Genomic DNA, 22,254 nt, shown 5'->3' with positions numbered 1-22,254 from the left:
CAAGAGGAGGGTGCTGATGCAATTACATCTGTATTTCAGTGGGAAGTTGTTTCCATAGATGGCAAGTGAAGAATTTGCCTCAGATAGTTGCAGAGTAATACCTAAGGCAAACCATAGTCTGCAACAAGTACCTGGCATTGCACTGTGAGATGATCAGACACAAGTGCTGGGTTACTGTCAATGACAGTTTTAGATCCACTAAGGACTTTGATTAGCAAAGCATCTTTATGTGAAGGTGTTCCGATACTAGGGTGATGGGCACCTGTATAAAACCATTAGGTAGTGATAATATGCCTCATCTTTCTCTCTGGAGAGGTTCGAGTGAGAAATATGCCTAGGGTGATCCACTTAAAGTTCAGATTCACCTGGGTTTATTGGATCTAATAGACTCCTGCAGTGAAATCCTGGTGCTACAGATGTTAATGGGAACATTGCCAATGAGTTCAGTGGATCCCAGATTTCACTCTTGGTGTTTTAAGAGGGAGAAATGACTAAGACATTGAAATGTAAAAATCAGCGACTACCAAAATACAGAAAAGGACTTCTAAAGAGTTGTAGAGAAACAGTTAGGTCTAGGAGGCCAAAGCAGGGGACTAAGCCCAGTGCTAGTCTGAAATTCTACTCCCAGCTCTGCCACTGATTCCAAGGCCTGGGCCAGTCACGTAACTTCTGTCTTTTTTCCTGACCTATTAAATAGAGATACAAACATGTAATGAAGGTGTTGTGAGGACTGATGAATGAACATCTGTCACCCCCATAATACACTATGTAAATGCTATGTATTAAGATGGCAGGGTTTTTTTTCTTGTCCTGCTGGCAGTTGTTAGAACAGCCACTTTATTCTTGGGAGTTCAGCTGAGTGTGGTAGATATGGCACATTAGTGCCACTCTAGATGTGGGAGTGGCTTTCTAGCAAGAAGGAACTAAGGAGCTAGGAGAGAGAAAACTCTGAGGAGAGATCCTTGGGGCAGCCAAGCTAAAATAGAAAGCTTAGGGTAACTTCATGTTGCAGCGTTGCCAACTTCTATAATTTTATCTTGAGCCTCATGATACTTATGGTGTACTGAGGTCTCTATTGAAATTGCAAGCTAGTACTTTAGGAGTGTGGCATCAGGTTTCCTGGTCCTGCTTCCGGGCTAGAGAGATCTGTAGTGACGTGTGATCAGGTTCTAGCAACAGTCAGTTTGGAAAGAGCCAGCTTAAAGCAGGGTGGGTGAGTTGTCTGCCTTTGGGAGCAGCCTGTTTTGTCTCTTTCTGGTTTAGTGTTCATTTGTAATCATTCTGGACTCCAAGAAAGAAAATATTGTTACATTGTAATCTTCCAGCAAGAGGATTTTATATTTTTACCTAACTTCTGTGTTTGCCATGACCATAACAATATTTGGGTTGTTTCTTCAAGGCCCAGCTCCTGACCATGAGAATCTCCGTTTTCATTTAAAAATAATTTAGTTCTCATGGTTGCAAAGAAAAAGCTTCAAAATATGCCCTGGTTAGAGATTTTGTGATACACTCTGAAGCCAAACAAAAAACACTCCATTGGTTTAATCATGATTTTTAAAAAAATCTCATGATTTTTGAATGCTTGGGGTTGGCAATATCGAGGTTGTGCTGTTAATGTGTTACTAATAAAGTTACCCCCAGGAAGAGGACACTTCTGGTCTGTCAGCTGTGTTGGGAGTAAGGTAGTGACTCAGCCTGTTAAGAATTTCAGGAAAGCATGCTCTGGGCTGTACACACTTGTGTTGCATATATATTATTTAAACCTATAATTACCCAAGAAATAGGAATGTCTCTCAAGGGGAGATTCTCTTCTACAACATAGTGTATTTAAAAATTATACATACACTGAAGCAACAGGCCAGAATGCTCTTCTTACAGCATTCTGGTCTGAGTGTTACGGACCATATAATAATTTTTATTTAAGAACTCTCACCCTCAATACGAGAAATATAATACACGCTCTTTAAACATTTAACTGAGATGCCGGCACCACTCCATCTCTTGGGCAAATCATGTACCTAATTAGGTATTGACCCAAGATACAGTCTCTAAAGTCAATAATACACAGTTTAGAAACATCCTAATTAGATATTTACCACAGCGATTGGAATGTCTCAGGTCTCGTGGTAGTTAAGTACTGATGTGGAAGATTTCCCACATTGTTTTCAAAAGATTTTTAATACTTGTGAAGGGCCCGATCCAACTTCATTCTAATCCGAGGGGAAGGATGTGTGTGTTTTTCCATTGACTTTCAATGAGCTGGACTGCGCTCAAATGGCTAACTTTCAAAGTGCTCAGCAGGATTTTGGCTGTGATAGTTCAGATGTTGTTGATTTTCAGCCCCACAAGTGGGCTGGTACTGATGTTGGGCTGGTGCCCATCATAACTCCTGCCGTTGTTTTACTATGATTAATGATGGTGTATCAACTTGAATTTTAATTTTGAATGCCCTTGCACCAATCAACCTAATGTCAAAGATCCCCTAGTGCAATCCTCTTCCTAATTAAAATGATTTTCCTTTGAACTGGAACAAAGCAGCTGTGGAAACTGATGTAGCCACCTACATTATAAAGAATACTTCTATATCGGTGAAATAGTCACGTGAATAAGTATGGGTGTCTAATACATGTTACATAAATGCATCTCTTGCTATCTAGGACTTCACATTTGCCTCATTGTTCCACTCCCAGGCTATTGTAACATCAGAACGACATTGGGGGAATAGAACTCAGATCATTCTTGTCCAAAAGGTACTTGAAACTCTTAGTTGGCAGCAGTACAGGTCCTGGTGCACAATGAGCTATTGTGATTTGATCTGATAGACAGCAGTGGTGCACACAAACAATAGGGTGTTTATTAAAGTAGTACAGGATTTAAGCCATGTCACTGACACTCCTTGAACAGTCTTTTTCAAAATGCATTCTTGGAATGCATTTTCCAAGGCAGAATTAGGCAATAACAGCATAAATCATTACTTATTTTCCGATATTTATTACTACCATTAGTCATGATGGCTCCATGGTGTTAATGACAAAGCATCTCCATAAGATTTCTACTATAGTTTGCACTGACTAACTGAATGAGTATTTTAACATGTTACTTGGGTTTGGTCTTGTTTACCCAAACAGTTCACACCTAGGCTGATTTCTTTTGGTTGGAGGATGAGGTCTGAGCAAAGATTTATTTTTTTCCCATTTAAATAATTTAAATAAGAGTTGCAAACACCAAAGTCATATCAGCAAATCACCCTTAAGATGATCAGCCCCGTGCTGATAATTGGATTCTACTTTCAGGTTGGTTCCTGTCTTCCTAGAAGTGTCATAGATATGTTTCTTGCATTTGATATTTCTAGTCTTGTTGAGAAGCCAGACTGTGGGTTACTCTAGGTGTACACTCCCCAGCGACAGTCCTGGAGTAGAGGTTTTGGGAACAATCACTGATGTAAGCTAAAGATAACGGTTGACTTTGGATCAGTCTGACCTTTACCGGAATGCATCTGGCTACAAAGACATGAAGTAACCCCTGTAATCTTTTAAGTGAGGCTTCTCCAATCAAAAGGAGGTAATAAAAATAGCACACGAAATTTAAGAGGTTTACAGCGGTCACTGCCCTTGACAAAGTGTTCTGAAGAAACATCAAAGAAAAGACTATACATTGCACACAAATCCTGCTTAGGCTAGGAGGTCTCATGTAACACTTACAGCTCAGCTCTCAAGTTAAGGTACCTACACTTTTCTCCCATGCCTTTTTAGCCTCTACAAAATCATTGACCTTTGTTCTCCCCACATGCCATCCCCCCCAACAAAAATAAAGCATTTCTACCTTATGATATGTAATCTTCCTTTATTAAATATGAATCAGAAAAGTTATTTCTTATTTCAGTGTTTATATTAATTCTCACTGTATGCTAATAGGCTCATTGTATTACATGTGTAACTTCTGACTTTATTTCCCCATGGTCTTCTGTTACAATCCAATATCAGCACTGAAACTGCTACTTGCTTCTTCCCCTTATTGATCTAAGTACATCATGATCTAAAACGTGATCTATTTTGATAGCATCTTATCTGGAAGGAAATAACTAAGAACTACCACTAGGTGGAGGAAGGGAGAATGAAAATAGACCACATCCACATTTATATAAAGTCTGGAGTTACCTGTAAACTAGACTAGAGGGCAGTATTGAAGGCTGGAAAGCAGCTTAGTATTACTGCTAATAGATACTCTAGTCTAGTGTAAGGGAAACGTGTCTACAACTCATTGCTGTTCTTCCCAGGACTTATTTTTAGGGGGAGGGAGGAGGGCACTAGCGTGCTGTAACAGGAAGCATTGTCACAGGCAGGAGCTGCTCTGCATCTTGTAACACATAAATAAAGAGGTATTTCTTATGTCTGTCTAACTATAAGATTTAACAATAAACCTGCCAGCTAGAGCTACAGTAATTTTTCTGCTCTGCTGCTGCTGAATTCAGGTGACAGTTCCTAGTAAATCAAGAACTTACAACTATTTTTCTCTAAAAGCAGCATCTTGTGACACCTGGGGCAAGAAGAGAGCTTGAGGCAGACTGAAAATTGCTGCCCAAAGCTGGCATGACAGACCAGCTCTGCAGTCAGAGTTACTGAAACGGTGCACATCAGCAAGGAGGCAGTGTTCTCTACTGGTTAGTGCAGGGTATAGAAAGGTATGACTCCTGGGTTTTGTTCTCAATTCTGCCACTTCCTCTCCGTGACTTTGAACAATTGTTACTGTTGCATCCATTGTCACTTAACAACTGTCGAACAGAAAAGCAGCATGATGCCAATGTGAAGACCAGTCCTGTCCTATTGCCTAAAATAATCCCTTGTGCATGAACCTGCTACCCAAAGCCACCCAAAAAATAGTCATTGGAAGGACAGCTTCCAGCGTTAAATCATTAAGTAGATGTGCTCAAATTTACCTGTTATCTTTGCAATAAATAGTCCTGAGACGGTTCTCCTTGCCTCAATATTCTATAAGTTGTTAGCCTCAGGAAAACCTGATATTTTCCTGACAATGCCAAGGATTCATTGTCCATTTCTCCTTCCTCTAAGGCCTCTGAACAAACTAGTAAAAGAAAAGAAAAACAAACAAAAAAAAGAGATTTATGGCCAGTGCCTCCCAAAATTTGTCTGTACCAAATTCTTCAACAGGCTTCAACTTTGGAGATGGCTTGTGGTGGAAGAAGAGGATATGCAGTGTTGCTTGCGAACTATATCTTGATTTGGGAAGGGTATGTGGACAGAGCCAAAGACTAGGGGTGAAGGGAGTCAGGAATCCTGCGTTCTATTCCAATCTCTATCTTGCTATGTGATCTTGCCCAAAACACCCAACTTCTCTGTTCTACCTGTCTGCACAATAGATAGGTAAGAATGTTACATTGATGTTATGAGGCTTAATTGATATTTCTAAAGCGCTTTGAAAGCTGCTCTCAAAGTGTAAAATATTTACTCAAGTCTTGTAAATATATTCTTCCCACTTTCCATAGGTTATTTTGGTAACTTGAGATGTTTCAGTCTCCAGACACTTGCTTCTGTTTCATCACAGGTAAAAACAAATACGAGATTTTGCCATCCTCAGGGAATATTCTGAAAGTCTTTGGGGATTTCTCATCCTGTGAGGTTGAAGAGTATAGAGATATATTGAACCAGTTCTATATGGAGGCCTTCTTAATCTAGCCACTCTCTTCATGCACAAAACACCAGAGTTGCAATGGTTTTCCCAGTTATAGTTCATTAATATCCATATCACAAGGATAGAGAAAATCTGCCAAAATAAAGATTCTGCAGATTTAATTGATATATGATGCTGACAAACTTAATTAATATACAGTATATGAGCTAGGCCGGGGCACTTTAACTTCCAAAGTAACAAGAATTTTAGGAATGTAGGTTTTAAACGTGTAATAATATTTTTATGAATCCTATGTGTGCCTCTGTTTCCCCTATACATTGCATGGCTACTCAGTTGGCAAAAAGACTGTTTCTCTCAGGCCAGGTCAGAGACATGTGTATGTGTTGCATAGCTATTGGAGTGAACTGACTGGGTCATTAAGAAGAACTGGCCTCGGCCAATCCATCTCAGTGGAAGACCCAATCACCAGGACATTGACAGAGAGCAACCAAGGGAGGAGGATTTCCTTGTTTCAGCCAGGAAATAGAGCAGAGACTCCCGCTCTGGAAGGACTGGCTCTCTCACCTGGGAACTGACTAAAGAAGGAAGTCAGAGAGAGAGCCTGCAAATGGAGTTTACTACAGCTTGACTGGTGGATTGCTCTGGAATGACCAGACTGAGCTATGCTTTAACTTGCCTCTCTCTATACCAGTGGTTCTCAACCTATTTACCATTGTGGGCCACATATGCAGCTTTCTGTGTTATGTGGGTCGCATTCATGCAATATATTTACCACCCCGCCTGCTGTGGCTGCCCAGGTGGGCACAGGTCCCTTGATGCCTGCTCCCAAACAGTCAGGGGTAGGGGTGATCCCATCCACGGAGGTATGGGGGACCCTAGCTGGGAAGCTGCCCCTGAGACAAATTTCCATCCTGCACCAGCTCTCCACCCAGAGACAAGACTTACAGGGCAACCTCCTGCTCTGGCTGTGGGCGCTGGGTCCAGACATGGCCATCAGGGGATGCTCATCTCCCCCAGATGTGACATGTAGCTGTGGCTAGTGGGGAAGGTGCATGTGCTCCCCCCATTTCTCTGGATGCCCAGAAGCAAGGAGGCAGTGCTCCCCCTTGTGGCGACTCTGTCATCCCCTTCCCTCTCCAGTGTCCCCTGCCCCAGTTCCTTCTCTTCCCCTGCCCTATCCCATCCCTCTTCTCTCCAACCCTCTTGCCCTGCCCCACCTCAGGCACTCCCTGTTGTACAGAAACAGACCCAGCATACAGAGAAGAGGACAACGATAGACACTAAGATCCAGGAGACAGCATCCCGGAGCTGCCAGCCTCAGTGGGGGAGGGGGCCAAGCAAGCCAGCACAGCAGAGGAAGGACAGAGCCCCCCCCGATAGGTTGAGCAGAGTGCTTGCAGAAATCAGGAGTGGTCCCCCAACTTACACCCATGGCTGGTGCAGGCTGATAACCTGGCACCTCCCCCACCCGTGGTAACCAGACTATCAGTGTCTGGTCAGCCCTGCTGACGAGACACGGCCAGGTTCCATTTTCAAATGGACTTTCCGGTCAAAAACCGGACACCTGGCAACCAGTGTGTCCCTGCAGTGTGGGGAGGGAGGAAGCAGCAGGCTGCCAGCTGAACTCCTTCCCCCGCCAAAGGAGGCTCCTTCGCCTTTCCCTGCTGGCAGGGAGATCTCCAGCAGGGCTTTATGACACTGTCTCCCCCACTCAGCCACCTGAACCCTTGCCGGGCCCAGGACTGAGGAAATCAAACAGCAAACTTTGAATTTTTTTTTAGCACACAAGTGGGTCATGGGTTGAGAACCACTGCTCTATACTAACTTAAGGACTGCCTAGGCTGTGATTCAGTTGACTAATATACCCTGCTGTTTTGAAAGTGCTGCTTGAGTGTCACTGTATATACTGGGTGAGGGTCATTAATCTCTGAAGAGTGGATAAGTCTCTACCAGGAGCCTCTCAGTTGGACCTCTGAATAGAAACGAGTGTCCTGTAGCACCTTAAAGACTAAACACTTCGTCAGGGTTGCAGCCCACGAAAGCTTATGGCCGCAGAAATTTGTTAGTCTTTAAAGTGCTACAGAAATTTCTGAATAGAGCTCACGGTACGTGAGGTTCAGTCTCAGGAGGTGGTGAGGCAGTGTGGCCCACCCTGAAGGAAGAGTGAGACCCATTGGGGGTCTGGCACATCGAAGGGGTTCCTCCAGGAGACTGTTCCAAGTTTGGGGCATAGAACCAATCCTGTGGATATGTGTCAACATGTCTGTACAGCACCTAGTATAATGGGGCCTTCATTCCTAACTGGGGTGTCCAGGAGCTACCATATAAATCATTGTCCCCTCTTGTGGTAATACCTGGGGGAAGGGAGGAATGGTTGTCTGAAAACTTTGCCAGATTCACATCCCAGAATTTTCATTCTCACCGTTAGCACTAGGATTCCTTGTTCTGGAAGGAAGGGGAAAGGCCTTGGAAACTTCTGAGAGGAAACCAGGTTTGCCTCTCGGTGGATTGGCAGGGCAATAACACAGTGAGAACCCCCTTCCCACCATCCCACTTCACACAATGCCTTTTCAGTGTGTAGCAATGGTTTGGGAAGTAAATGTCTTTAACACGAACAGCTAATTTCCTCTCTAAATGTGTAAGCTCCTCTATATTGATTCCAAAATTAATTTAAACTAACGTGCCACTTAAAAAAATCAGACTCTCCCAGGGAGAGCCTGATTTTTCATTGCTTTCTCGCCCGTTCTAAGGGCTTGATTCTGAAAGGAACTCCCCATGGGCAGAGCTCCACTGACTTCAGTGGTGCACCATAAAGAGGCAGGGGACCAACCACACAGACCTCCTTGCCGGACTGGGACCCATAGTTCTGCAAGTAGATGTTGGTTATAACAAGTTAGGCATCTGGTGTGCTGAGATAATTGATTATCATGCAAAAAATACTGTTTGTTTCCTTGTGCTCTTCCCTTCTGTCTATATCCACCATTATGATTAAAAGCCATTTAGAGAAAAGATAGCCTGTTTTGATTTCAGTTCTTTTTATTGCAGAACCCCTTTTCTCTGTCTCCTGAAAAAGTCACATGGAGCTTTTAATAGATAGAAACCTTATAAAAATATAAAGGTGATTCCTCAGATACTTTCCTGCTCTTGGTCAATTTACTGATGGTTGTACAGCTTATTGCAGAAATTAGTGGGACATGCAAATGTCAGTTTCTTGGCTTGTTCTTATCATGTGCTATGGACTAATTAATGTCTGCATCAAAGCTAATGAAGGACAAAGGTTCTTTACAGTCAATGATCTCAATGAAACAACTGTCTGGAACTTATGAAGAAGCCACTATCAGTAGGAAAATACCATTCTAGAGAACTGTATGGGTATACATTCTTTCTGTAACTTTTTTTGTTGGTGGTTTATTTCCTATTAGTGGCCTTATGATGCCTGTGCAGTATCCAGCTTTTATTAATTTATATATATATTTGCACAGCCAAATGGATGTGAATATATATCTGTGATGTAAATGCTGTTTGGTGAGAGCACTGCACATTTAGCTTCTCTCTTCAGAGAATATAGTTCTATTTTACTGTCATGACTAATACTACCTTTGACTAAAACATTAGGTGTAATGTCCACATCTTAGGTAAAAGCCATGTCATTATGTATGCTTTCAAAAAATTCTCAGTCCAATCTCTATTTGTCTTAGTACTTATGCGGCACTCATCACTGTGGTATTGAAGTTGCTTAGGGTACAAATGTTCCTTTTTAAAAATCAAGGGAAATCAGAGTATTGCCTTATCTGTCTTCATTACACTCCCAGAACAAGAAAATATATACAGGGTACTAGATAAAAGGCAAGTAGAAATCTAATAGGATCTAACCAGGGAGATTTTTAGCATGAACATTTCTAGAGCATCTCTTAAGGGATATTGCTGGGAGACTGAGTATTTTACTTTACTGAACCAAAATGTCAGCTTTCCCCCCTGTACTGCATAACTCAGCAATCTCACTTATTGGCCTAGGTTCTTCAGTTCCACAATGCTGGAGCAAAGCAAAACAATTCTAAGGGCAGCTTAACCTGTTCTAGGAGGATGCTCCAAGTGCTGGGGGATCCTTAGAGGCCATTACAGCAGCCCTGTGTTATCCTTCTTCTGGCCAGCATACAGGAGATCTGGTCAGGGCTTTCTCTACGCCTGTCCGATACTGGATGGCTGGAACAGTGCCATGGGGCTGTTAGAAGCTATTGCCAATTAGAGTAGGTTTCAGGCTGCCAATGACCTGCCTAGCACTCAGAGAGCTCTAGAATTGTCACTGCAATGGTGGCTTTAAGCCACTCTGTCATCTGTGCTGAATGGGCTTTTGCTGCAGCAGAGGATTCGATCCACTGTGCGAATTTCCACAGCTTAGTAATAATGGAGTTATTGAGCCCTCAGGTTCACAGCTGCTGTTTTGTGGCATGTTCCTAAATGATTGGAAACGGCCACTTCAAGCTGGCCATGCAACATGCCTCAGTGGACAAAAAGGAATGACCAACCTTTCGCATCACTGAGATACAGGCTACCTATCACAAAAATTGACATTCCATTGCTATAGGCCAGGGGTGGCCAAACTTACTGACCCACTGAGATCTTCCTCCCCACCGGGCAGAATCTTCTAGCCCCACCACCCTGCTGCAAGGCAAAAGCTCCAAGCTCTCCATCCCCGTCTGGTAGGCGGAGAATGGGGGGGGAGGGCGGGGGGCATAGGAGGCTCCGCAAGCTGCCCTTTAACTGTATAAGAGCCACATGCTCCTCACGAGCCACAGTTTGGCCACTGCTGCTATAGTCCATGTCCAGTTTTGTTTTGTCCTCTCCTACAAAGCACTATGAAACCATTACATAAAAATGGAGGCTGTTTTGTTCCTAAAATGTCAGTAGCTTGCATGGAGTTGTACTTGGCTGACTTGTGAAATGAGAAATACAGTACTGCATGTCAGAACTACCTCACTGGTTAGATGTAATGCATTCACCGTCTCCTAGAAGGCCTACAGTTCTCCAGAGATTGTCACAACTCCCACTGGCTGTGCCTAAGCTCTAGGTTTTACCTTTAGATCTGAGTTAACCTTAAGATATGCAAAACCACCAGGAGCTGGAGGATTGTTTATTGACTAGGCCAGTGGTTTCCAACCTTTTTTCATTTGTGGACCCTTGCAAGTTTTTGAATGAGGGTGTGGACTCCTCTGGAAGTCTTAGTCTGTGGACCTCCAGGGGGCTGCAAACCACAGGACTAAGCATCTCAGGAGGCTCCTGTACATGGTTTATACCAGCTAGTACATGAAAGAGGACTACAGCTACACTAGTTTTTTCAGTGTGAATAACAGTAATTTTTCCTCTGTGAGGGAAACCAACCATTGCTTTTTGTGGCTATTCCAGTATTGATGCATCTGTCTTAGCACATGGCTGGGAGAACAAGAGTGTCCAAGTGAAGGTACCTTACAGAGAAGGTTGTAGTTAACTCCTTGAATGCGTGTTATTCCATTGCGGGGGGGGGTTAATTCAAGGGTAGCTCTCAATTCAACTTTGAGCTCTGGGATTATTATTCTAACCACTCCTTGTGGGTCTAAATGAGAGAGCATTCCCAACTCTATTTGCAGAGGTGTTCCATTTTCTGTAATTTCACAGTGTTTAAGGTTAAAGTACCATTATTTTGTACTTCTTATATAAAGCCAAAATCTGACTTGGGGTCTGCATGGTCTAACTGGGAAACTACTAGGAAAAGTTTTTCTGCCTCAGTTCTGGATCCCATTCAAACCCAAAGATCTCTGTGCTTAGAACCACAAAGGGGAGTCCACAGGGACAGGGCACATTGACCTGTGTGTGTGTGTGTGTGTGTGTGAGTGTGTGTGTGTGTGATTACCCTGACTTTATGCATCCATCCCAATACAGATTACTCCTGTTCCTGGCACTATTAGCATATATTGGTATCTATACAGCTTTGATCCTTATGAGCCTGTTACTATAGTATCTGAGCACCTCAATCTTTTACACAGTTACCTCACAACACCCTTATGAGGTACGGAAGTACTCTTTAGTCCTATTTTACAGATGGGGCTAGGTGACTTGCCCAGGATCACACAGGAAATCTGTAGCAGAGCAGGATATGGAATCCTGGTTTTCGGAGTGTCCCAATAGCAGAAACTGTACTGTAATTGTGTACAGGAACTTAGAGAATTCTACTTGCAGGAAGTGCTTGGTGAGAAGACAGCATGGGTTTGTCCACACTGTAATCATAGGTGTGATTGCAGCACATGTAGACATATCTGAGGTAGCTTGGATAAAGTTAGCTCAGGTATCAATAACATTGAAGCCATCGCAGCACAGACTACGGCATGGGCTAGCCGCTCAAGAAGTGTGGAGGAGGGAGTGAAGCCAGAACATTGCACTGGGTTGGCTCTCTCCCTCTTTATGCTTGAACAGTGAACATGGGGTAAGATACGAGACAGCTTCTGCAAGTATGTAAAAATCAGAAACTAAGAATATTGCAAAAATTCCCAGTAAAAAAACCCCCAAAACTAACCAAAAACACAGAAAAGCCTAATCATGATGGTAAATCAGATTCCTATTCCCAAGCAGATGGACATGTAAGGGAATGTATTTAGCCACTAGGCATCCTTTAAATCACACTGGAAAACAACAAAATTGCAATAGGGCTGGATAAAAAGGAAAACAAAACAGCAGCAGCCACACTATTAGCTGTAATGGGAAAAGGCTGCCACATGCTCCAACAGCATCTGGATGTCAGCAGCAGATCAGGTGGAGCCATATACATTTATAGAGGCACACCAAAATCATTTACAACCCACAAAAAATGACAAAGGTATATTTTCAACAATTGTAATCGAGAATCTGGAGAAACAATAGATTACAAATTAGTTCATCTTTTAAGATTTGATAATCACAGGAGTCACACATTTTGTACAGCTTAGCAATATAGTAATTAGTAATATGGACATGTAACAAGATCATCTGGCCTATCCAAGATCATCCTCCAAGGGACAGTACGGGGAAAAGAAGAGACAGGCAGAGGAAGAGATGGACTGACAGCATAAAAGAGTGGACAGGAATGGACTTCAGAGACTCAGGCACTGACACACAATCATCGGGGTGGAGACAGTTGATAGACTGTTCATCAATGATGGTGCCCCAATGACCATTGCAGTTATGGGAACAATAACAATAATATGGATAAAAACTGCAGGAGCTCAAATGAGAATGCTCAATGAGCCCCCACTAATTTTACCAGGAACTGTAGACAGATGCAAAGCTAGTGAACAAGTTCATACCCAATGCAGAATATAAGAGGAGCAGGCACATATAATTCACCAAGTGACACAAAGAAAGCATGAAAATACAAGGGAAAATACACAAAAATTTGTGCAAAGGCACAAACACAAGGAAGAGGAGATAAAACGAAATGCAAAAGACGACCTGTGGAGACAAACATGATAATGGAATGCCTTACATATGGGGTCACATGCAATAATTGTGGCATGAGAAATTATGCCAAAGCTTTTGGGCAAGAAAGCAAAGAAAAAAACCTCCCACCATATTGAGGAAATAAGCAGTGACTCAGAGGGTAAGATTTTTGCATGGATGACACTAATGCAAAACAGCAAACTAGCTCAGACTCGCACCAAATGTAAAGGCAAGGCAGCAACTCACAAACAGGATATTGAATGCCCAATGGCCAGTGGGGCATCAGTGAATGTTCTAGGCTGCAAAGACTTCCTCAGCATTATGCAATAGAAGAAAACAAAATTGCAACTAAGCAAGGCCAAATTAAAATATGTGAATGAACTGTACAATGTGATCCGGGTGAGACAGGCTGGATACATCAGGTGTTTTCACATCAAGGCCACTGTCACCAATGGAACAAAAATACTCCAGAATTATAGAACAATATCTTGCAATAGTGTTTGCTTGTGATAAGTTTGACCAGTATGTCAAAGGATGGGAAGCCATTTAACTTGACCAAAAATCACTAAAAAGCATTTTTAAACATGCCACTGTTAATGCCCCAAAACAACCACAGCACATTTTACTGAAACTGCAGTGCTACAGCTCTAGGTGTACACTACAAAAAAAAAAAAAGAGAGAGATGTTCATAGCTGACATCTTATCCAGAGTAATCTTGCAACATGAAAATATGGCAGCTGAACAAAAATGAGATCCTCAACCTGATAGAAATACAGAGACAGCATTAACTAAGCCAGTTATGCACCAGTCTCAAGGCAGGGACTAAGAAGAATCGGAGAAAAAACTATACAAAACAAAGATTTTCAAGTGCTCATGTCCATCATTCTGTCAGGATGGCCAGACACCAGGGGGAAGCCTTACCTGGCTCCCAAGAATACTGGAATTATTAAGACAAGATGAAGGTACAAGATAGCGTCATATATAAAGGCAATCAAATCATAATACCCAGATCCATGAGAACAGAAATTCTCTCAATATGTTGTAGCCATTCTGGAATAGCAGCCTGGCTCTGGAAAGCCACAGGTATCTTAAACTGGCCAAACATAGACTCATAGACTCTAAGGTCAGAAGGAACCAATATGATCATCTAGTCTGACCTCCTGCACAATGCAGGCCACAGAACCTCACCCATCCACTCCTGTAATAGACCCCTGACATATGACTGAGTTTAAACCATGATTTGAGGACTTTAATAAAACTTAAAGGTACAGAGAATCCATCAGCAAGTGAGCCGTGCCCCATGCTACAGAGGAAAGCCAAAGATATCTGTGATCTGGTGAGCAGTTGTTATAAATGTGGGGAAATGCAGGCCAAACAGCAAAAAGAGACATTGAAGATATACAGCATTCCCAACAATCCCTGTAGCAAAGAAGGAACAGACCTTTTCACTGCAAACTACCTCATTAATATAGGCTACAATTTAGTCTTCTGGGAACTAGACGAACTGTCAGACACTGGTGCAGAAACCATCAGACAAAGCATTTCAGTAGGCATGGTATCCCAAACTGTGAAATTTCAGACAATGGACCCCAGTTTACTTTCAGTAAGACTGAGCAATTTACCTGAGAATGGGAATTCAGTCATATCACATCATGAACACACACAGCCACTTAAATGGCAAAGCTAAATTGACAGTTAGAATTGTTAGGGCTATCTCAGAAAGCTACCAAAAGCAAAGAAAACATATGCAAGCCATTCTAGAATGTAGAAACACTCCCACAGAAGTCCTTAATAGTAAATCAGTACAATGCTTGATGACGAGATGCATGTGTCCTTTAGTGTCTATAGCTCCCGCAGCAAAGGAAGGAGTAATGGATAAAAAGGAAGAGACACATGCAAAGGACAAAGCCTGCTATGACCAACAAGATAAAGACCTCCCAGAATTACAACAGAGACCCTGTCAGGCTCAAATTATTTCCTCAGGACAAATTGTGATTCCAAGTGCAAGCTACATGTGTCGAACAGATTAATCCTAGTTCACAAATCATATAGGAGTGGATGGGCATTTATTACATCAAAGTAACATAAACCCACTACAAACACAAGATAAACGTGGAGGTTGAGGACTGTGAAATACACACTCCGCTGAGATGTGATCAGCAAGACATGGAAGGAACACAGGCTGATGAATGATGGATGGATATTGAAACAGACTCTCAAAACACAACTCCATCAGAAGCACCAAGTGCAAGGCAGTCTTCTGTAGTCACAAGAAAGACTCACGCTTGTTCCAACCTCAAACCACCTGCAAGGTATACACAAGACTTTCTACAATACTAGGATATGAAAGAACAACCTTCCCAAGCCCAGAGGAAAATACCTTACTTGCAAAGCAAGTTGAGTTAAACACTTTTTTAAAAATTATGAAGTGTGTATGCATATATATAAAAATGTGGTGTAGGCTTTATGGGAGTAAAATAGAATGCTAAGTATATAAGCAGATATGGTAATTTTGCTATCTCAAATGTGAGAAAAGGAGAGCTATCTATCATAACATCCCCTGTTGGGAAACTATTGTATAATTATGTAGAGAGAACTTTACTCTTGGGAAGTGCTGGAGGGGACAATATATGTGGAGAAAGGAATAAAGCCGGAATGTTGAACTTGTGGCGTTCACCCTGCCTGTGTTTGAACACTGTGCATTATGAGTCCCAGGCCAGCATCTAGCCTCTGGGACTCTTGCTGGTATCATCTGTTTAGGCCTTCCAGAGAACATAGTGCTATTCTTGCAGATTTGATGTTTGCTTGTTTGCAGGATCAGCCCTAGGTGTTTTGTCATCCAGGGTGGAAAATGTTTTCTGTGTCATCACCCCAAATGGTGGAGCAAAAAAAATTACACCCCTCCCACATTTGGTGCCTGCCCCAAAAAGTTGATTTGCAATCCCTAGAAGTTCCCACCCAGGCGACTGCCCTGATTGTCTACTTGTAGGGCTGGCACTGTTTCTCTGGGAAGAAATATTCCAATTTCAGGTGACATTGGATAAGGTGTGTTTATTGCAAAAAGTCAAACAGATTCTTCAGTACTATGATCATTCCAAAATGTTTCCAACTAGCAATTGTATATTTTCACTCAAAAGCAAAAAGATTGTAAACACAATACATAACCACAATGTAATGGCTTCAGATTCCTTGGTACTCTGGAGCTGGATGATTTTAAAAATGTGATGTGCTTGCAGATTGAATAGAGATTTATTGAGCAGACAAATGTCCTGTGTTCACTTTGCAACCACACAATCCATATTACCATATGCCTAGTGTGGGTAAATACCATGTAAATAAAATACTTACTTACATTTGTGCCCTAAACTTAAAGATTTGTCAATTATTTTCTGCACTGATGAATGTTATTTACTGTGAGATGCTTGATTTCTGAGTCTTTTTGTTTCTTTATTGCAGTGTCTTTCTGTTGTCTAACACAAAGACATTACATAATATGGGGAACTATAACTACAAACTGAGATGCATGCAGAAAGAAGCCATCTCCTTTGATTGTTTATGTATTCAGCTTCAGAGGAGGAGACTGAAGCTCCCCTTATACATTGCAGTTGCTGTGTTAATTAGTAGTGCACCATATAAATGAGGGCTGGTTTTCAGGGGAATTGATACATTCCCTCAAGGCTGCTACTAACACACACACTCATCTCGTAAGTGTCCCAGTTTGGTCTTTGTTTCTCTTCCTTGTTTTAAAAATCTAGTTCATTTCAGAAGCTTATCTAAAAGATTGTTGGAGTAATACTGCATTTATGTATTAGACACAATTTTCCCATTTAAATATATTAGAATTAGAATCCAAAATTATAACTGGGTTCAAAAAAGAATTAGATAAGTTCATGGAGGTTAGGTCCATCAATTAGCCAAGATGGTCAGGGATGCAACTCTATGCTCTGCGTGTCCCTAAACCTCGGACTGCTAGAAGCTGGGACTGTCTGACAAGGGTTGGATCACTTGACAAATTGCCCCATTCTGTTCACTGCCTCTGAAGCATCTGACACTGGCCACTGTTGGAAGACAGGATACAAGGCTAGATGGACCACTGGTCTGACTCAATATGGCTGTTCTTTTCTTATGATAGACTTAAAGAATTCTCTCTCCAAATTATTTTCATCTTTATGGACTCCATCTCCCCTTTAGTTCTAGCTGGTCTTGCCCCTTTTGTGACTTCTATTTCTTTTAGGTTTTTGAATCTCTGAAACTTTACTTTCATTAAACTTCTGCTTTTGTTTAACTAATAAATGAAGCAAATATTGTGGAGTAGGAGAAATCTACCTTTATAAACAAACTATTTCATTTTGGAGGAATGGAAATCACTCTTTATATGGGGCATTGTTCTGTTAGAAAAGGGGTGAAAGTTATCAGGGGAAGACATACATGGTGCCAGATGCTCTTCAGTTACATTATTGACTTTACTGGATCACCCTGAAGTACACAGATGAGAGTAGAATCCTGGCCCATTACCTGTGACGGTACTGTCAAATGCTTTTCAGTGAAGTCTATCTTGATATTGACTCATTTTAAACCTTCTTTTGTAATTGTAAGGCTTAAAAATGCATGAGCAAAGCATAGATGAATTAATGAGATGTGTTGTCCTTTATACTATATGCTGTGTTGAATACATGCTTTTTCACAGGCAGGCCATGACTAATACGGTGCAGATTGTTAGCGATGAGGGTAATTAACCATTGGAACAATTTACCAAGGGTTATAGTGGATTCTACATCACTGGAAAGTCTGAAATCAAAGATTGGATTTTTTCTAAAGAAAATGCTCTAGCTCATACAGGAATTGATTCAGGGAAGTCCTATGGCCTGTGTTATATAGCAGGTCAGACTAGTTTATCACAATGCTCTCTTCTATGAATTTGAATTTATAAGGACAGACTATAAACTTAGAACTCAGGGATGGACACATCAAGGATGCCTTTACTCATATGTCCCCTTCTTCCATGCCACCTCTTACATGTGGAATGCCCTTCTGGAATTGATCCATCAGGGCACTACTTGCTCATCTTTTCAGTCTCAACTCAAGACATCCTTTTGTGATGCCTGCCTACTAGAAATCAGCTGACTAATACTGGCTGAAAGAGACAGTACGTTGATAGAAAAACTACTGATTTTGCTGTTGATCAACAATTCAAAGTTATATGGTTGGAAGCATTTTGGGAGCCATTCAGAGTTTCACAATACTCATTGCTAATGAGTTTATTTATGGCTTTATATTTGTGTGTGACAACATGGACCAATGGAAAATTTCCACCTTATTGGTCAGTCTCAGTTCCTTCTGCATTCTGTACCACATACCACACAGCTCGTATTCTCCTCTATGCATTTCTTCTAGGCAAGTGTTTTAATTCCCACTGAGATTTCTGCTGTGAAACCCACTTTCATAGAAGCAGAGCAACTGATACAGATGCAGAGACTAGTTCCTCTGCCTCAAGGCTGTTCTCATGTTTTAGCACACTGCACTACAACAGCCCAGCATGGGGAAGTTATATTCTGGGAAGAGCTTGTAAATGAGAGATGTTGCCTTTCTTTCCATAAGCAAGAAGGCTTCCTTCTTCCATGCCACACTAATGAGCAATTTGCATCTTTTCCTATGACTAGTTTAAGGATACTTTCTAGTGTCTCTACCCTATTATAAATAGGTCTATGAGAAGACTGAAAAGGAGAGGGATTTGCTTGGCGTGAAATTTCTTGAAGCTGTAGGATTCATGCTGGTTTCACAACAGCATACTTCCACTGATTTCACAGTAGCTTGTCCTGATTTACACTAGTGTAAATGAGATCAGAATTAGCCCCCCACCGTATACAGTACAAATGGATATTAGTTATACTATTTTTACCAAAGTGTATTACTTGTGAAAAATATACTCAACTTTCCCTCCAAGAATTTAACAATCATAAGCATTAAAAGTACTTGAATTAGACTTTGGTCCAGACTTGAACTTACTCAAAGTTTGGGGATGTTTGGATTGGGCCCATCATTAGACAAAAGATTTAAATCTTAATCCTTGCAGTCCTGCAGAATCAGGCCGCTAGAAACTACAGCAAAAGCCATTTGAATGTATTTTATGTATTTAAATTGGAGCAGCCTTAGTGCCCAGTCATGAATAATGAAGCTTCTAGGAATAGAAAGCAAAATTCAGACTTCATCACTAGTGGTCTCTAGGGAAAAGGACATATCACCGTAATGTTCAGTCCCAGGACTACAGCTCATGACCATAATTCCACTTTACTAGTTCCTGCATGATTCCCACAAGTGCTGCATGTAGCACTGGGATTGGATGTGCACAGTTGCAGAGAGCACATGTAAATGTTCTGGCATCCTAGGCATGTAGCCTAATGATTGATAACTAAGGCTCTGCCTCCAACCCTCCCCTCCTGAGGAAACCTCTCTGGGAGAGGAGTAAGTCTAAAAAAACCTCCGTGAGGTCAGACTGGCGGAGTTTCTTCTAGGAGGAGAGGTTTGCAGCAAGGTTATGGAGCAAGCAAGGGATGAGGCTGTGAACCCCAAAGAACTCTGGGGGCAGCAAGATCTAACACTCCAGGCAGGGAGTTTCTGTCCACTCCCCCCTTGACTTCCCTCTTCTTGTATGGGATCCATGCTTATCACAACATGTGGTGTACCGCATTCAGTACACTAAATGCCACCACAACTACTGTGTGGGTTAAATAAGACCATCACTGTACTCCCAAATGAACTCACACAGAAAAGTGTAAGACAAACACCCTATCATCTGTGAGCAAACACTTTTCACAAAATGATCACCCCATATCTGCCCTCTCAGTCCTTCTTCTCAAAGGAAACCTGCACAACACCTTCAGATGACAACTCTGGGAGCTTAAATTCATAACTTAGCTAGACATTAAAAAACATGGACTCAGTGGAGACACTGGATTTATGGCTCATTATAAATAATCTGTAACTCACTAGCCCTCCTTTGTCCTATGATTGCAGAGGTGTTAACTGCCCACTTTATCTCAAATGGTCTCTTGCAACATATGTTATCTCCTTATGCTTAACAATCTGTTCCACTTTGCATTTAGCTGTGACACTAAGTACTTTTCCCAGACCTGCAGAAGAGCGCTGTGTAAGCTTACAAGCTTGTCTCTCTCACCAACAGAAGACAGTCCAATACCTCACCCACCCTTCTCTCTCCTCTTCTATTGTATTGTCGTTCTTCTGGCAGCCCAGTTCTCTCAGGAGATACATACACTCCCTTGGCCTGTTCACGCAGGGGAAGCGGGGTGGAAGAGGAACATTTTTCCACAATGGGCAGCAAAATGTCTAGGGCAGGCCCTGCCTGAATGCCTGGAATCCTCCAGTCTGAGGGAGATGCAGGTGCAAAGCAGAAGTTAACACTGTTTTGGCAGCATTGCATTCCATGCAGGTTTCCAACAGGAAATCTGTGGGGGCTGGGGAGAAGCGTGACAGACAGAGTAGCTGCTCTCTGGCCCCACCTCCAAACTCTCATTGAGCCTTGACTGTATGTAGCTCACGGGGGAGGGCAGAGCCAACACTAGGGGGTGGCAAGCAAGGCAATTGTTGCCTGGGGTTCCATGAAGCTAAGTTACATGCTTGGGCTGCACATGATGGGGCTCTGGCTCTGGCTTTGGCTCTGTGCAGCAGGGTTCGGGGAGGAAGCATCACCTCCATCCCCTGATTCATCTCAGTGAGCCACCCAGCCCAGGGGTTAGTGTCAACTTCTCCACAACCACACCCGGTGCTGGCTCCTCTCCAAGAGACCGTCGCACACACCTTCCATAGGGGCCCACTCCTTAGTTTCTCCCTTGGGCCCCAGGGAGTCTAACACTGGCCAGCCCTTCATAGGGGGACCTTCCACAGTGTCTGGGAGCAGTGTGCTGTGCAGTCCTCTTGTCAACAGCTTTAGGAGGAGACATTGGGCCCTAAATTGGTCTGGAGGGAGCATATTTTCCCGTATAAACCTTTTGAAAATGAGGGAAGTGCAGTGAACACACATTTTCTACAGCCTTATGCTCTTCTGATGTATGATTTTATCTGTCTTAAAACACACACACACACACACACACACACACACACACACACACACAGAGGAGGGGAAGTTAGAAGCAGAACTAAAAAACTGGAGGAGAGACTCTAGTGAAATCACGTGGCCTTTGTAAAACAAATGCTGCTTTACAAAATCCAGGTAGGTAAAAAAAGAGAAATCAGTTTAATTACTGTTGCATAGGCAAATATTCATAAGCCCTTTTATCAGCACTGTAACAAAGAAAAATGTTATGCAAAGCCAGAAATAGAGAATATGCATTTGCATGGACCTTTGAGAGGCTATGAAGTCAGCAAATAATGCCAACAAAAAGGAATATAGGAACTACTAGACTTTACTGCTGTATCACTGGGCTATTTCCTACCTTGTTTTCCTTGACCTTGACCATGACCTCTGCAGCCTCTTTCTGCTCTCAGCTACTAGGCTTTATACAGGCCTTTCCTGTTCTTGTCCAGCTGAGCCTCATCCCTAATTAGTCCTTGCTCCCTGGCTCCTTCTCCAGGTGCAGCCCAGGTGGTTAATTGGCCCACGTGACCATTTTAACCCCTTCAGGCCTTGTGTGGGGTGGACACCCCATCACATACCCCTTCCAACGGGGTTACATATTTTGTGGTGGTAAGGTCCCAGCCATGCACTGGTGGTATTAGTTTATCTGTGACATTATCTAATGTCGTGCCTCCCCTTCCCACTGACTGCACCCACCCGCCCACCCAGCTGGGGCTGGGAGCAGGACCACAGGCTGTGACTGGAAGTGGGGCTGTGCTCAGGGGCCGAGGCTGGGAGCAGGGCTGCGGCAGTTGGGGGCACTGGGGGTTGAGCATGGTGGTCGGGGGGCTGAGACTGGGAGTGGGGCCACGACTGCGGAAGCCAAGCAGGGAACAGTGGCTGGGGGCCGAGGCCATGGCCAGGAGTGGGATCCCAGTGACTGAGGCTGGGAACTGTGGCTAGGGGCCAAGCCAGGAACTGAGGCCAGGAGTGGGGCCAGGAGCCAAGGCCCGAGCCATGGCTGCAGGGCAGGGCCAGAGCAGAGCTTGGGGCAGAGCGGAGTGGGGTGTTGCTTCCTCCCTGCCCCT

General features: G+C 42.8%; 1 long non-coding RNA gene across 1 annotated transcript; it reads right to left on the bottom strand.

The window, feature by feature from the left end:
- Positions 1 to 486: 486 nt before the first annotated feature.
- LOC137152485 (uncharacterized) lies at positions 487 to 21,609 on the bottom strand. The gene is made up of 3 exons (XR_010919528.1): positions 21,546 to 21,609; positions 4,937 to 5,082; positions 487 to 686 (listed from the first exon to the last, which is right to left on the bottom strand). It is a non-coding gene; the product is annotated as an uncharacterized lncRNA (long non-coding RNA).
- Between the last annotated feature and the right edge of the window lie 645 nt (positions 21,610 to 22,254).

The sequence above is a fragment of the Emydura macquarii genome, unplaced genomic scaffold (genome assembly GCF_026122565.2).
Source record: "Emydura macquarii macquarii isolate MOO-44397 ecotype Brisbane River unplaced genomic scaffold, CSIRO-AGI_Emac_v2 contig_1229, whole genome shotgun sequence".
Lineage (NCBI taxonomy): Eukaryota > Metazoa > Chordata > Testudines > Chelidae > Emydura > Emydura macquarii.
Note: the sequence above shows the minus strand (reverse complement) of the source record. Positions and strands in the feature narration are given on the sequence as shown.